The sequence below is a fragment of the Urocitellus parryii genome, chromosome 3 (assembly GCF_045843805.1).
Source record: "Urocitellus parryii isolate mUroPar1 chromosome 3, mUroPar1.hap1, whole genome shotgun sequence".
In the NCBI taxonomy this organism is placed as follows: Eukaryota; Metazoa; Chordata; class Mammalia; order Rodentia; family Sciuridae; genus Urocitellus; species Urocitellus parryii.
In genome coordinates, this window is record NC_135533.1 from 102,792,448 (window position 1) to 102,808,223 (window position 15,776).

Here is a 15,776-nt window from a genome sequence, read left to right on the forward strand (position 1 = left end):
ACCTGATGTTAGGAGATGAATGAAGCACTGAATTTTTTCATCCCACTGAATTTTTTGATGTTAGGAGATGAATGAAGCACCAATAGCAAGAGACTGTCAGCAAAGATTCAGAAAGTTGTGTTACAACTAGAAAACAAAGACCACCCACAAGGATACTTGTAATGCCTTAATACTCCACCAATAGCTCTGATGATGCCTTTAGAAGTGAGGTGAGCAATTCTAAAGTGGTGGAGAAATCCCTGATCTGCCCAAGATTATCATGAATTGATAAAACCAAGCACTTGACCACTAAGATTTTGGGACTCCAGATACAAATTAAGGTTAGTCATACTAAAAATAAACTTCATTTCAGCTTTTTGCTTATCTGTAAAATCTGTTGTTCACATGTAATGATCTTAGAAACCCATGTGCAATATTGAGTACTGAGCACCTTACGTATTAAGTAACAAAGTATTGTGTACCATTGTTCTCAGGGGTAGCATTCTGGGTTGCTGGCTCTTGATAAGTTATGGATAATAATGTATGTATCTTGAAACAAAAAACATTTTTGAACTATCCTAGGAGTTAGAAGAGTTGTTCTTAATTTCAACACTATTCTTCCCTGCATTAAGGATCAGTCACAATGTGTGTCATAAGTTAATTAAAGGAAATGCAGAAATCCAGTCCAAGATGGTGAAGGAGAGGCAAGCAGCACCTTTCAGGTGGCTTTTTTTGTGGCTCAGAATCAAAGTAGCTGGAGAACAGCTCCTCAGCAATTGGACAACTGACGGAATTTGTTGGTGTCCAATCCTGGACAGAGACTCAGAGAAATCCAAACATTTTAATATTTCAAACAGAAGGCAAAAAAAAAAATGGTGCATTAGCACCAAGACTATGGCAGCAATAGTGCTAGAACATGGCAAAGGGAAGAGGTAACATGAAGGAAAAACTACAGAAACACAATAGACAAATTTGTCATGAAAGCAGCTACAAAACAGAAAGGCAATCTGAACTGATTTGATTTAGAGGTTGCTAGTGAGCTAGTGCTTGAGACGTGCTCTGAGTTTCTCACTTTAGATCAGAGAGGATAGTGGGGAGCCATTTTGTGGAAGGCATGCCTTAGCTTGCTGGTTTGGGAATCTGAGAAACTGTAGCAAATATGGCCATACTCTCCTAGCCTGTGTGCCTACCATGTATCCCAGGGTGGCTCTGTAGAAACAGGCCCAGAGAAAATTATATGCATTAGGATTTGGATCAGACATGCAAAAGGGAATTCAAAGATACAAAAGAAAAGTCCACTTTCCCTTTGAGTCTGGTGCTCTTGGTACTTCTGGGGCACCAAGTAATCACCAATGTGATTACTTGCAGGGACTGGAACTTGATAGACCACGATTATGAGCAGGGCAGTGTCTGGGAACTCCTGTGCTCACCTTAAAAGTAGAGGAATGCCCAAGATCCAGAATCACAGTATAGTGTTGTGATGATTTTATCTGTCTGGAGTAGACTACAGTCAATAGCAGTCCTAACATCTAGTTCAGATTGGAGCCTAACATCAGTTACTATGACAGTGCCTGCCTAGCATGCATGAAATTCTGGGTTCAGTTCCCAGTACAAAAGAAAAAAACTCTCATATCAACACCATTCTTTGATCTAATCTTTCTGGAGTAACCTCTAGTAGAGGGTGCTTCCCAGTCCATGTTAAATGTGGGGAAAAGGGTACACTTATCCACTGCTGGTGGGACTGAAAATTGGTGCAGCCAATCTGGAAAGTAGTATGGAGATTCCTTGGAAAGCTGGGAATGGAACCATCATTCGACCCAGCTATTCCCCTTCTCAGACTATTCCCCAAGGACCTAAAAAGAGCGTACTATAGGGATACAGCTACATGGATGTTCATAACAGCACAATTCACCACAGCTAGACTGTGGAACCAACCTAGATGCCCATCAATAGATGAATGGATAAAAAAATGTGGCATTTACACACAATGAAATATTACTCAGCACTAAAAAGTAACAAAATCATGGCATTTGCAGGGAAATGGATGGCATTAGAATAGATTATGCTAAGTGAAGCTAGCCAATCCCTAAAAAACAAATGCCGAATGTCTTCTTTGATATAAGGAGGGCAACTCAAAACAGAGCAGGGAGGAAGAGCATGAGAAGAAGATTACCATTAAACAGGGACAAAGGTGGGAGGGAAAGGGAGAGAAAAGGGGAATTACATGGAAATAGAAGGAGACCCTCATTGTCATATAAAATTACATATAAAAGGATATGAGGGGAAAGGGAAAAATAGAGAGAGAAATGAGTTACAGTAGATGGGGTAGAGAGAGATGATGGGAGGGGAGGGGAGGGGAGGGGAGGGGGATAGGAAGGGGATAGGAAAAGCAGCAAAATACAACAGACACTAGTATGGCAGTATGTATAAATGTGGATGTGTAACCAATGTGATTCTGCAATCTGTACACGTGGTAAAAATGGGAGTTCATAACCCACTTGAATCAAATGTATGAAATATGATATGTCAAGAGCATTAATGTTTTGAACAACCAATAAAAAAAGAAAAGAAAAAAAATAATGGCTTATGAAAATGGAACCTAAAACCAAACAGGAGTAGTAGATATTTTCATATCAAACAAAACAGACATCAAACCAAAATTGATTAGAAGAGAGGAAGTAAGTGACTACATGTTGGTTAAAGAGAACAACCCAAAAAGAAGATATAACTATTATAAATATTTATTATGGCTTAAACATTGGTGCACCCAGTTTCATGAAACAAAACTACTTGACATAAAGGGATAGATAGACCCCTATAAAATAATAATGAGTAACTTCAGTACAACTATCTTACTAATACATCATCTAAACATAAAATCAACAAAGTCACTACAGAGAAAAAAATGGACTCAACATACATGATATATTTTGGATATGAGGTATCCCCCAAAAGCTCCAGCTAATATAGAAATATTCAGAGGTAAAATGAGTACATTATGAGAGTTATAATGTAATTTGTCCATCTTAGTTTGAATAGACTTACTGGTAAATGTAGGCATGTGGATTTGGCTGGAAGAGGTGCCCTGAAAGGATTCATCTTGCCTGTGACACCCTCCCTACCACTTCCTGACTCCACCATGATCTGAGCAGGTTTCTTCCTCTTTGACCTTCCCAAATGATTTTGTACCAGAGACATGCACTTGGCCATATATGGAATAAAACCTCTGAAACCATGTACCCCAAATAAACTTCTTTTTTTCTAAGTTGTTCTAATCAGGTATTGATATCACAGTGATGCAAAAGCTGACTAACACAGAAATTGGTGACAAGTGGGGGTCGCTGCTGTGTCCAACATGACCATGTGCTCAAAAAGCCTTTAGAGCTAGCTCACAGGAGGAATTATGAAATGTTTAGAGATGCAAAGTAGAAAAGTCTTAGAACATTGTAACCAGATCTTAATGTATGATTCTTGTAGAAGCTCAGAAGACCAGAATGCAATTGGAATGTGAAAGATTCTCATGAGGTTTCAGAGATAATTGAAGACTCTATTGGGAATTGGACTAGAGGCCACTTGTGTTATATTTTGGCAAATACCCTAACATTTTTCTCATGTTCTGAGACTTTGTGTGAAACTGAATTTAAAAATGGTGCTCTAATTAATCTGGCAAAGGAAATTTCAAGGCAGCACAGCATTCAATCAATGACACAAGTATTGTGGTAGCTTCTAGTTAAATTTAGTATGAGAATTGGGGGCACAAAACAGAGCTAAAGAATTTTTTAAATATGAAGTTTAGCCAGAAAAATACATATAAAGCAGGGACAAAGGAAAATGTGCTAATGTGCTTGGTGAAAAGATTAAAGCCCCTACGGAAATGCTAGGGGGAGAGAGAGAGAGAGAGAGAGAGAGAGAGAGAGAGAGAGAGAGAAGAAGAAGAAGAAGAAGAAGAAGAAGAAGAAGAAGAAGAAGAAGAAGAAGAAGCCACCACCGCCTTGAGGTCCTCTCAGAAATTTATAAAACCGTATTCACTATAGGCTCCAGGTTACAGAAGAGAAAATCTCTTTGAGAAGAGACCTTTGGGGCTATCTGCTCACATGAGGTGTGGGAGTAGAAAGTTGTTTCACCATGCTGAGCTGTGCTAGCACTCAGAGGCCATTGCAGCCACCATTTCAAGGGTCCTGATATGCATAAGCTGACAACAGAACTTGTGATGCTGGTTCTGCAGAAATGCAGGATGCTGGAGTTAAGAGGCCATGAAGGCTTCCAACAAGACTTCGAGGTGAGTCTGAGAAGCCAGGCAAAGTATTGCAGAGCCAAAGTCTTTGTAGGCTGGCCCTGAGAGGGTGATGCATGAAGTTGTGAAGGTAAAGCCAAAGCTAAAATGGAGATCCCAGGAATTAAGAGATGCCTGTAACATGGACTGTGGGATAAGAAAAGATGCAAACTACAGAAAAATTCAGCTAAAGTTGAGGCCATGTGGATTACAACTGGCAAAACCAAAGGAGCAGAAATACCCAAGCACTTTGGAGACCACATGTCACAACTGTGTCTTACATGCTACATGGAGAGGTTAAGGAACTTGTTTGTCTCACTGGGTTTTGGTCTTGCTTTAGCCCTCTCCCTTCTGTCTATGCCCCTATTCCTCCATTTTGGAACGGGAATATTTACTCTGTGCCACTATATATTAGATATATGCAACATTTTACATGGGCTCACAGTCAAGAGGTTGCCTTGAGTCTCATAGAATTCTCTCCAAAATAGATCATATAATCAGGCCCAAATCAAATCTTACAAAATACAAAATTATTTTTAAATAATTCCAAATATCAGTTCATAATGGAATGGAATTAGAAATTAAGAGCAAGAAAAACTACAGAAATTATATAAATGAATGAAATTGAACAATATATTTTTGACTGATGAGTGAGTCATCAAAGAAATCAGGAGAGAAATTTAAAAGTTCTTAGACTCAATAAAGTATATAGAAATACAAAATGTCAGAATTTGTGAGACACAGCAAAGGAAATTTGTAGCTATGAATACCTACATTTACAAACACAGAAAGATCCCAAATTTATAACATAATGATGAATCTAAAGACTTGCAGGAAAAATAATCAAGGACAAAACATAACAAAACCAGAAAAGGAAAGAATGAGATACAAAGGATTGATGAAGCAAAAGGTTATTTCTTTTGAAATAAAAACAGAATTGACATACCCTTAGCCAAATTGACCAAAAGAAAGAGAGAAAAGATGCAAATTAATGAAATTAAAGACAAAAAGGAGGACATTATGACAGACTGAAATATGAAATATAATCAATGACTATTTTGAAAACCTATGTCATATTCCAACAAATTAGAAATTATAAAGACATGGACAGATTTTTAGATGTACACAACTTCCCAAAATTGAAGTAATGTGGAGAATCTAAACAGACAAGCAATAGTACTGAAACAGAATGGAAAATCTCCCAATAATAACAAAAACAAGATCAAATGGAGTTAGGCTAAATTTTACAAGATTTTTAAGAAGAACTAATGTCAATGCTCCTCAAATTATTCCATGAAATAGAAAAGGGGGGGGGATTCTTTCAAATTCCTTGTCTTTCACATTTATTTTATGAAGCCAGTACCACCCTGAGTCCAAGACTGGTGAAAGATACACCAAGGAAAGAAAATTACCAACCAATTCTTGATGAAACTAGATGCAAAAATTCCTAAAAAGATACTTGCAAACTAAAGTCGACAGAACATTTAAAATATCAAACACCATAATCAGGTTGGTTTCATTCCAGGAATCCGATTGTGGTCCAATATACACAAAATAATAAATATATCACGTAAACAAAATGAAGGACAAAAACACATAATCAGAGGGATCCAAAATGGTGAGCTAGAGGGAGGCTGCATTCTGTGTCACTCCATGACCTGGGATTTAAGTAGTGGAAATACTGTTTCTCTGCAAGTTATTAGAAGACCCCCAACAGCTACTCCTGTGTAGAAATCATGGCCACAGTGCCCACACGTCAGCACAGGACTCCCTGCCCCTCACCCACCCAGGACCTCTGGGTGCCCAAGCAGGAACACCAGCATCAGCACCTGCCCAGGACTACTGGCCACCTGCCCATGCAGGAATCCTGGCTACTGCTCCCACATAGGACACCTGGTTGCTGCCAATGCGCAGGACCTCTGGCCTCTATTGTGTGTGGACCCCCATCTACCAACGTGAGGCTCCTGTAGTTGCCTCCATCTTGGGACACTGCAACCACTGCCATAGTCCTTTACATGTGTTAGCCTGCATGTGAGGACAGTGCACAGGACCAGGGGTCAGCCACCAGCCACAACACAGCATGCCACAGAGCTGCATCTTTGAATAAGCTATGAGATACCACTGCCTGGTCCCACCAGACCTGACACCCCATTGCTAAAAAACAGCCACCTCCATCTTAGGACACGTTTGCCAACATCTTTAGTCAGGGCAAATATCATATCACTTATGTTTTTATTGATAAAATAACTTATGTTTATTTGTTTCTTAACACTTATATTTATTTGTTTTTTTGTACTCTATTGTCTTCCCACTTACTTGTCTCCTCAACATCACTTTCGTTCTCTTCTCCTACTACTAACCTTTAGATTCCTCTTTCATGCTTCCTAAGATCTTATAACTCTATATCCTTACCTCCTACCCCCTCAACATCTCATCCCACACCTCACCCCAGTTCTTTCTCCACCATCAGAAACTGTAGACCCTTTTGCAAACCTATTGTTTATATTGTAGATAATAATTAAACTCACCATTTCTGTATATTGTGACAAAACCATAAACATCTTAATGGCAGCTATTTGGTTTAAGGCTGTATATGGTTTATATTGGGATCTGTTAATATTGTTCTCCCCATTAAAGGAAAGGTATTGGAACCCTGCAGGGACACTATAAATCTATAGGGTAAACACTGTTAACACCTTGGATCTGCAGTGCTAGAAAGGAAGACACACAAACAACACACATTAAAAAAAAAAAAAAGGGAAGAAAGTGCCCCAAACAAACCAAGCTACTACACTATAGAATCCATTGCCAGAATAACAGAAGAAATGACAAAGATGGAGTTTGGATTGTACATAATTAAAATGTTCTGTGAATTGAAAGATGATAAAAGAGAGCAAATACAGGCAGCAAAAAATCATTTAGATAACAGCTACATAAGCAAATATAGGAAGACAAAGATTAATTCAATAAGGAAATAGATGTTCTGAAAAAAAAAGAAATCCTTGAAATGAAAGAAACAATAAACCAAATTAAAAGCTCAATAGAAAGCACCACCAACAGATTAGATCACCTGGAAGACAGGACTTCACACAATAAAGACAAAATACATAATCTTGAAAAGAATGTTGACCACACAGTTAAGATGGTAAGAAACCATGAGCAGATCATCCAAGAATTATGGGATAGCATCAAAAGACCAAATTTAAGAATTAATAGGATATAGGAAGACACAAGAGTTATAAACCAAAGGAATGAAAGATCTATTCAACAAAATAATATCAGAAAATTTTCCAAACATGAAGAATGTATTGGAAAATCAAATACAAGAGGGTTACAGGACATCAAATGTATAAAATCACAACAGACCCACACCAAGACACATTATAATGAAAATACAGAACATACAGATAAGAAGATAATTGTAAAAGCCACAAGACAAAGGAATTAGATTATATATAGGGGGAAAACAATTAGGATATCTGCAGATTTTTCAACCCAGACCCTGAAAGCTAGAAGATCCTGGAACAACATATACTAAGCTCCGAAAGAAAATGGATGCCAACCAAGAATATATCCAGCAAAATTAAGCTTTAGATTTGATGATGAAACAAAAACCTTCCATGATAAACAAAAGTTAAACGAATTTACAACTAGAAAACCTATACTACAGAACATCCTCAACAAAATATTCCATGAAGAGGAAATTAAAAAACAATGAAAATCAGCAAAGTTAGGTATTATACTAAAGAAAAAACTAATCAAAGGAGAAACTAAGTAACATTAAATACCAAAAATAAACAAAAATGACTGGGAATACAAATCATGTCTCAATAATAACCCTGAAGGTTAATGGCCTACCACACCAATCAAAAAATATAGTCTGGTAGGTTGGAATTAAAAAAAAAAAAAGACCCAACAATATGCTGTCTTCAAGAAACACATTTCGTAGGAAAAGGTGAAAAGTTGGGAAAAATCATACCACTCACATGGACTGTGGAAACAAGCAAGGGGCAGAGATTCCATCCTCATATCAAATAAAGTAGACTTCAAGCCATAATTAATCAAAAGGGATAAGGAAGGACATTTCAAACTGCTCAAGGGAACCATATATCAATCAGATATAAAAATTATAAATATATATGCCCCAAATCATGGGGCATCTATGTTCATCAAACAAACTCTTCTCAAGTGAAAGAGTCAAATAGACCACAACACAATAATTCTGGGTGACTTTAACACATCTCTTTCACCACTGGATAGATCTTCCAAACAAAAGCTAAATGAATAAACTATAGAGGTCAGTAATACAATCAATAACTTAGACTAAACTGACATATACAGAATACTTCATCCATCAATGAGTGAATACACTTTCTTCTCAGCAGCACATGGATTCTTCTCTAAAATAGATCATATATTATGCCATAAAGCAACTCTTAGTAAATACAAAAAGTAGAGATACTACTCTGCATTCTAACAGATCATAATGAAATGAAATTAGAAATCAATGATAAAATAAAAAAATAGAAACTACACCAACACCTGGAGACAAAAATAATATGCTATGAACAATGAATTGCCGAAGACATCAAAGAGGAGATTAAAAAATTCTTAGAGGTAAATGAGAACACTGATACAACATATCAAAATCTCTGGGACACTATGAAGGCAGTACACTAAGAGGAAGGCTCACTGAATGGAGTTCATTCCTTCAAACAACAATAAGTCAACAAATAAATAACTGAACATTATATCTCAAAGCCCTAGAAAAAGAAGAACAAATAAATACCAAAAGCAATATAAGACAGAAAATAACTAAAATAAGAGCTTAAATCAATGAAATTCTGTATATATGACACTTTTTTATCCATTCATCTACTGAAGGACATCTAGGTTGGTTTCACAGTTTAGCTCTTGGGAATTGTGCTGCTATAAGCATTGATGTGGCTGTGTCCCTGTAGTATGCTGGTTTTAAGTCCTTTGGGTATAGACCAAGGAGAAGGATAGCTGGGTCATTCCCAGTTTTCCAAGGAATCTCCATACTGCTTTCCATATTAACTGCACCAATTTGCAGTCTCACTAGCAGTGTATGAGTATGCCTTTTCCCCCATATCCTCACCAACACTTATTATTGTTTGTATTCATAAAAACTGCCATTCTGACTGGAGTGAGGTGAAATCTTGGGAGCAAATCTTTACCCCTCACTCATCAGATAGAGCACTATATAAAGAACTATATAAAGAACTCAAAAAGCTAAACACCAAAAAAAAAAAAAAAACAAATAAATGGGCCAAGGACATGAACAGACACTTCTCAGAAGATGATATACAATCAATCAACAAATATATGAAAAAATGTTCATCATCCCTAGCAATTAGAGAAATGAAAATCAAAATTCAATAGCTTTTCTACACCCCAATAATAAGCCTGCTGAGAATGAATTGCAAAAATGATTCAATTCACAATAGCTATCAAAATATAAAATGCCTAGGAGTAAAACAATATCTACAAATAAAGTTGCAGAATGCTGAAAAAAGAAATAGAAGAAGATACTCACTAGAAGATAAAATAACCTCCCATGTTCTTGAACAGGAAAGATTAATATTGCCTATTAAATTTAAGTAGACATATTCCCCAAAGTGACCTACAGATTCTATGCAATCTCCATCAAAATACCAATGATATGCTTTACTTCAAAAAAATCATAAAATTCATATTTAAAAACAAAATATGCACAATAGCCAAAGAAATCCTAAGCAAAAAGTGCAATGCTGGAAGCATCATAATACCTGATTTAATTACACTATAGATCCCTAGTAACAAAAAACACGTGGTAATTACATGAAAACCAACATGTAGAGCAACTGAATACAAGACCTATCCACCAAACATAGTAATCTGATTCTTGGTAAATATGCCCAAAACATATATTAGAAAAAAGACAGCCTCTTTTACAAACAGTGCTGGATAAATAGGATACCCGTATGTAGAAGAATGAAACTATATTCATCTCTCTCACTCTGTACAAAAGTCAATTCAAAATGGATCAAAGACCTAGATATAAGATCAAAATTATTACAATTGCTAGAAATAATTGCAATAATTGGTAAGTTGGATAGAATCAAATTAAAAGTTTTCTGTATAGCAAAGAAAACAATTAACAGTGTTAAGACACAGCTTGCAGAATTGGAGAAAATTTTTGCCAGCTAATTTTCTGGGTTAGCATTATATCCAGAATATTTAAAAACTCAAAAACTTTAACACTAAGTAAACAAATAACCTATTCAATAAATAGGCAGATGAACTGAACAGATACTTCTCAAAAGAAGAAGTACAAATGCCCAAGATTATATGAAAAAAAATGTTCAACATCTTAACCATCAGGGAAAGGCAAATCAGAATGGCAATCATCAAGAATAATAATAAATGCTACCAAGGATTCAAGGGGAAAGGAACTCTTATACATTATTGGTGGGGATGTAAATTGGTAAGACCACCATGAAAATCAGTATAAAGATTCCTCAAAAGACAAAACATAGAACTACCATATCATCCAGCTATACCACTCCCTTCATATTTATCTGAAAGAACTAAAGCCATCATACCATAGAGATACATGCATACCAAAGTTTATCACAGCACAATTGATGATCTTCCTGCAGAATCAACCTAGGTGTCTGTCAAGAGACAAATGAAATGGATTTTAAAAGAATTATGTGTGTGTACATATATATGTACATAAAATTCTACACATACATAAAATTCAATTTTATTCAGCCATAAAAATTGAATTATTTGGGCTGGGGATGTGGCTCAAGCGGTCTCGCGCTGGCCTGCCATGCGTGCGGCCCAGGTTCGATCCTCGCTGAAAACTAAAAAATAAATATTAAAAATTCTCTCTCTCTATCTCTCTTGCTCTCTCTTAAAAAAAATTGAATTATTCATCTGCAGGAAAATGGATTCAACTAGAGAGCATCATGTTGAGCAAAATATGCTGGACTCAGAAAAACAAATATCTTCTTTTTTTCTCCTATGTAGCAATGAGAGGGAAATAAATCACATCATGAATGTATAAAGGAGACCATTAGAGGAATAGGATTAGGAAAAGAGAGAGAGAGAAGGAGGGTAAGGGGAAGTATTGGGGAGTGAAACTGATCAAATTATGTTATATACATACACAAATACACACGGTGAAACCCACTATTCTGTATAATATGTTTCAATACGAATAAATTTTCTCTTTAAAGATTGGCTACTTGTGGGCACAGGTATGCAAAAGCATCCATATCTAAGAACATTGTAGGAGAGAGAAGGCCCTGGCAAACTTGCAAGTGACACTATAAGCAGCCAGTCAACCCGGAAAGCCTCAGAGATTTCGTCTCATGATCTGAACATATGTCCTTTTAACACTTCCCCAGAAAAAGGAAGTTCAAGAATACTCTGAATAGGAATGATCCTGATTAGAAACAATAATTTTGGAAAAAGCTGTGAGGTCTGTCAGAAAGTATAGGTTTGTATCCTATTTCTGTCCTTGAGTAGTTAAATTAATCTGACCATGTCTCTTAGATTATCCATACCCCAGTTTTCCCACCTGTAAAATAGGAAAAATGCATAGTCCTTTTTTGGCAGACATTGCTCATTGGCTTATTCACTGATGAATCCTCTCTACCTCTTGCTTTTGTCACTGCCAACTCTAAAAAGGAGCAAAGCAGATGATCAATTCCCAGACTCATTCACAACCAAGAGCCAGTAAGACATGGGGGAGAATGCATGGTGCTTCTGCTGGACTTTAGATTGACTCTTTCCTCCCTTTTACCTGAGATGCACCCAAAAGTGATGGTTGCATCAAGAAACCACACTGTTCCCAAGAGACACCAACAAAAGTACATTGGGCAACATAGTAAGAATGGTCTAGAAAGTTCTGAGTTCACAATGGCTATACTGAACAGCTGTATCAAGACCAGTAATTGTCATTCCTCATACTTCTTGTTTTAGATAAAAATTGAATCTCTTTTTTAATATCATATGTATGAAGCTTATTTTTAATTACTTATAGCTGAGAGCATTCTGAACCATATCATTTTAAATGTTTTTAATGAATAAACATTACAAAAAATAATCTCTTGTCATTATACCTATACATATTATACTATAGTATACAATTTATTCATTACAATATATAAATTTTAATATGCACTGAATGAAATTAAGTGACATTTATTCACGCCTGAAATGAATCATGCTCACTGGGGAAAAAAAAAAGTCATGTATGTATTGCACCACTAAAAAGAATTTGTATTTAAAAAGTCTCTCACAGAGAAGGGAAATTGCATGGAAATGGAAGGAGACCCTCAGGGATATACAAAATTACATACAAGAGGAAGTGAGGGGAAAGGGAAAAACAGTACAAGGGGGAGGAATGAATTACAGTAGTGGGGGTAGAGAGAGAAGAGGGGAGGGGAGGGGAGGGGAGGGGGGATAGTAGAGGATAGGAAAGGCAGCACAATACAACAGACATGAGTTTATCAATATGTAAAGCAATGAAGTGTAACTGATGTGATTCTGCAAGCTGTATACGGGGTAAAATGGGAGTTCATAACCGGCTTGAATCAAAATGTGAAATATGATATATCAAGAACTATGTAATGTTTTGAACAACCAACATTAAAAAAATAAATTAATAAAAAAAAGTCTCTCACAAATCTTTTGAGCCATGGCAACACAACAGCAAAATAAGAGATTTTATTTAAAACAGAAAATTAATGATAAATTAGCCCTGTTGGAACCATGGGATGTGGGGAAAAAAAGATATTTTGTGATATCTTTGTGTCTTTCTTCAGGGAATTAGTCTTGACAACAATAAAAGCTAACTTTATTAGAAGAAATATATCCAGAAGCTCTTCTCCCAAGTCTCCTTCCAGCAGCTGTCTCCAAAAGCTGAAAGTCCACAGCAATTCATGCTCAGGGGATACAACCCAAGCAACAGGGTGTGAAACACCAGGTGGCAATCCACTAGTGGACTGGCTCAGCCAACCTGCCCATTCAATTTCTGCCATTGCCCTCAATACCACAAAATATCCAGCTACAAAGAAACACTCAATATTTTCTAAACAGATAATCCAACTGTTTGCTCATATTTCCTATCTCTTTGGCATCCTGGAATTTAGGATGGATCATGGACCTCTGGATCTCTGAAATTGACTTTCAGTGGATAGATTCAGGCTTATTTATGCCTTGAATAGCATTTAGAAGACTTTGGTCAGAAGTGTTCAAATACTTTTTTTAATTGTTTTAACATGTGTCTATATACTGACCCAATTTACTATTTATGTCTACTTTAATTCATTGAAAAAGAAGATTTGTCTATACCTATTTATGGAAGGAAAAGGTATGATTCAGCAAACCAACAATTCCCAATATTTGCACATAACATATCCTGAGAAGAGATTCAGGAACTATCATCCTGAATATTTAGAAACAGCTCAAATATCCAATTGGTCTTTGGCTTCCAGGGTAAATAAAAACTTGTGATTACCCTCAGGATTGCTTGTTTCCATTTTTAGCCCTCAGTGCTTTACTAAATACCACATGAAAATAAGAAACCTACACCAACTTTCCTAATTAAAGCTGTATCTGATTATGGAATCACTTAAAATACAAAAATGAATTGCACATGGCTTGCTCCTAGCACTGAATTCAGAAACGACTCCCTGGTTCTTAGTCCCTGATAGGCAGGACCAATCCAAGACTGACTATGAAGTTATGACAGAGTGCAAACTGGTAAGCTTAACATTTACCTGGCAATACTTCATCATATTCAGTTTAAAAACACTTTACTCGCCCACTGGCCATTTTGCTTTAACCTCATAAGGAAGTGCTACAAGAAATCCCACAGCATATCAAAGAATTTGAGTGTATATACAAACTGAATCTATGCAAGGGGCTGAGAATAATGTTCATAGACTTTTTTTTCTTTTTACTAGCAGAGGACATTTGTTTCCAGACTGAAAGTTTCTTAATAATTAGAATACATGAGGAATCATGAGCTTATTTCTACAGTCTTAAGTACAGAAACCTGTGACCCAAATGGATAAGGATAACAAGGCAGGGTCAAGTCATCCATACTTCATCTTAATGAGGCCAGAGAGCTATTGTTATTGTGGCTATTACACTAGAAGTTAAAATTTATAAAAATTACAGTTCAAGGATCGGCTTTGATAACATTAATGAAAGCAATTAGGTTACACCAAATTTAGATCCTGGAATGGCTTAGGTAATTTTAAGTTACTCTTAGAAAGTAAAGAGGAAAAGGAAGGCATTTTAGCCCCAAGAAAGATCCACAGAACCACACTTTCTACATGATTCCAGTCCATAATGCTCACAGTTCCATGGAAACACTTCAATTGAGTTTGCTTCCTTGGATCTGGGCCTGCCTCCCCAAAGTCTCAGCCTGGGATGAGAAGATGCAAAAATCAGTGCTTAAAAATAAGGAAAACGAGCTCTTTCAAATGATCCAGATGGTTTTAAATCTCAGCTTGGCCATATATCATCTAGAATTACACATCTCTTTTTTTTAATACATGAAAAAAATGTTATTATAATTTTACTGTATAACACACTATGAATACACCATATTGCATTTTCCAAATGACAAGTCAGGCACACAATAACATTTTTCTTTTATTCCCAGTAACCTTAATACTGTTTGCCTCCAGGAAGCCTCAGTTTCTTCTCATGTCCCCACCACTGGTCAGATGATACCAACAATTCTTGGTAGTAAAGAACATTTTACTGAGTTTTTCTATCATGGTTATTATTATGATATTCATCTTTCTCTTCTCTTTTAGTTTTCAGCATATGATAATGTGTTTCTTCATTAATATGCAAAGGATATGGTCAAGGAATAAGTATTGTGTGTTCATATGGAATTTCCACAATAGTTGACAGCACATGAAAGTCCTATCATCAGTGTCAAAACAAGCTCTACTTTGTCATCAGGAAAAAAGGAATGCATACATTTATAACAAGCCCAATATAGTGCACCATCATAATTAATTCATACCCTTTTGATTGACAGTAGTTTCCTTCTTCTTTTTCCTTATTACAAATTCTTTAATTGTAAATAAATGTTTCAAGATAGGTATCCCATTTTACTGATGCTACTGCCATGATATATCAAGATGCTATTGAGGCTGAATGAAAAAGGTATTTTGAAGAGAAATTACTTTTAAAATCTGATTCTAAGAAAACCAATATTCATCTCTTTGACAGTTGCTGATAGCTTGCATCTTGTGTCTGGAATGTTATGTCTCCAAACCATATCACACATGTGTAAAATGAAAAACATCTAATGCTGATTTTTTTAATGAGAGAAACTATGTAAAAGTGGTGAGAGTCAATAAAGTTACATCTATTTCCTTTGGCCTCTAAAAGCAAAGGGAGTGCACACACAAATAGTCAACATTCTAACTAGTAAACTTTTAAGAGTGTTAAACTGTGTAAACTATTTCATCTATTGATCACT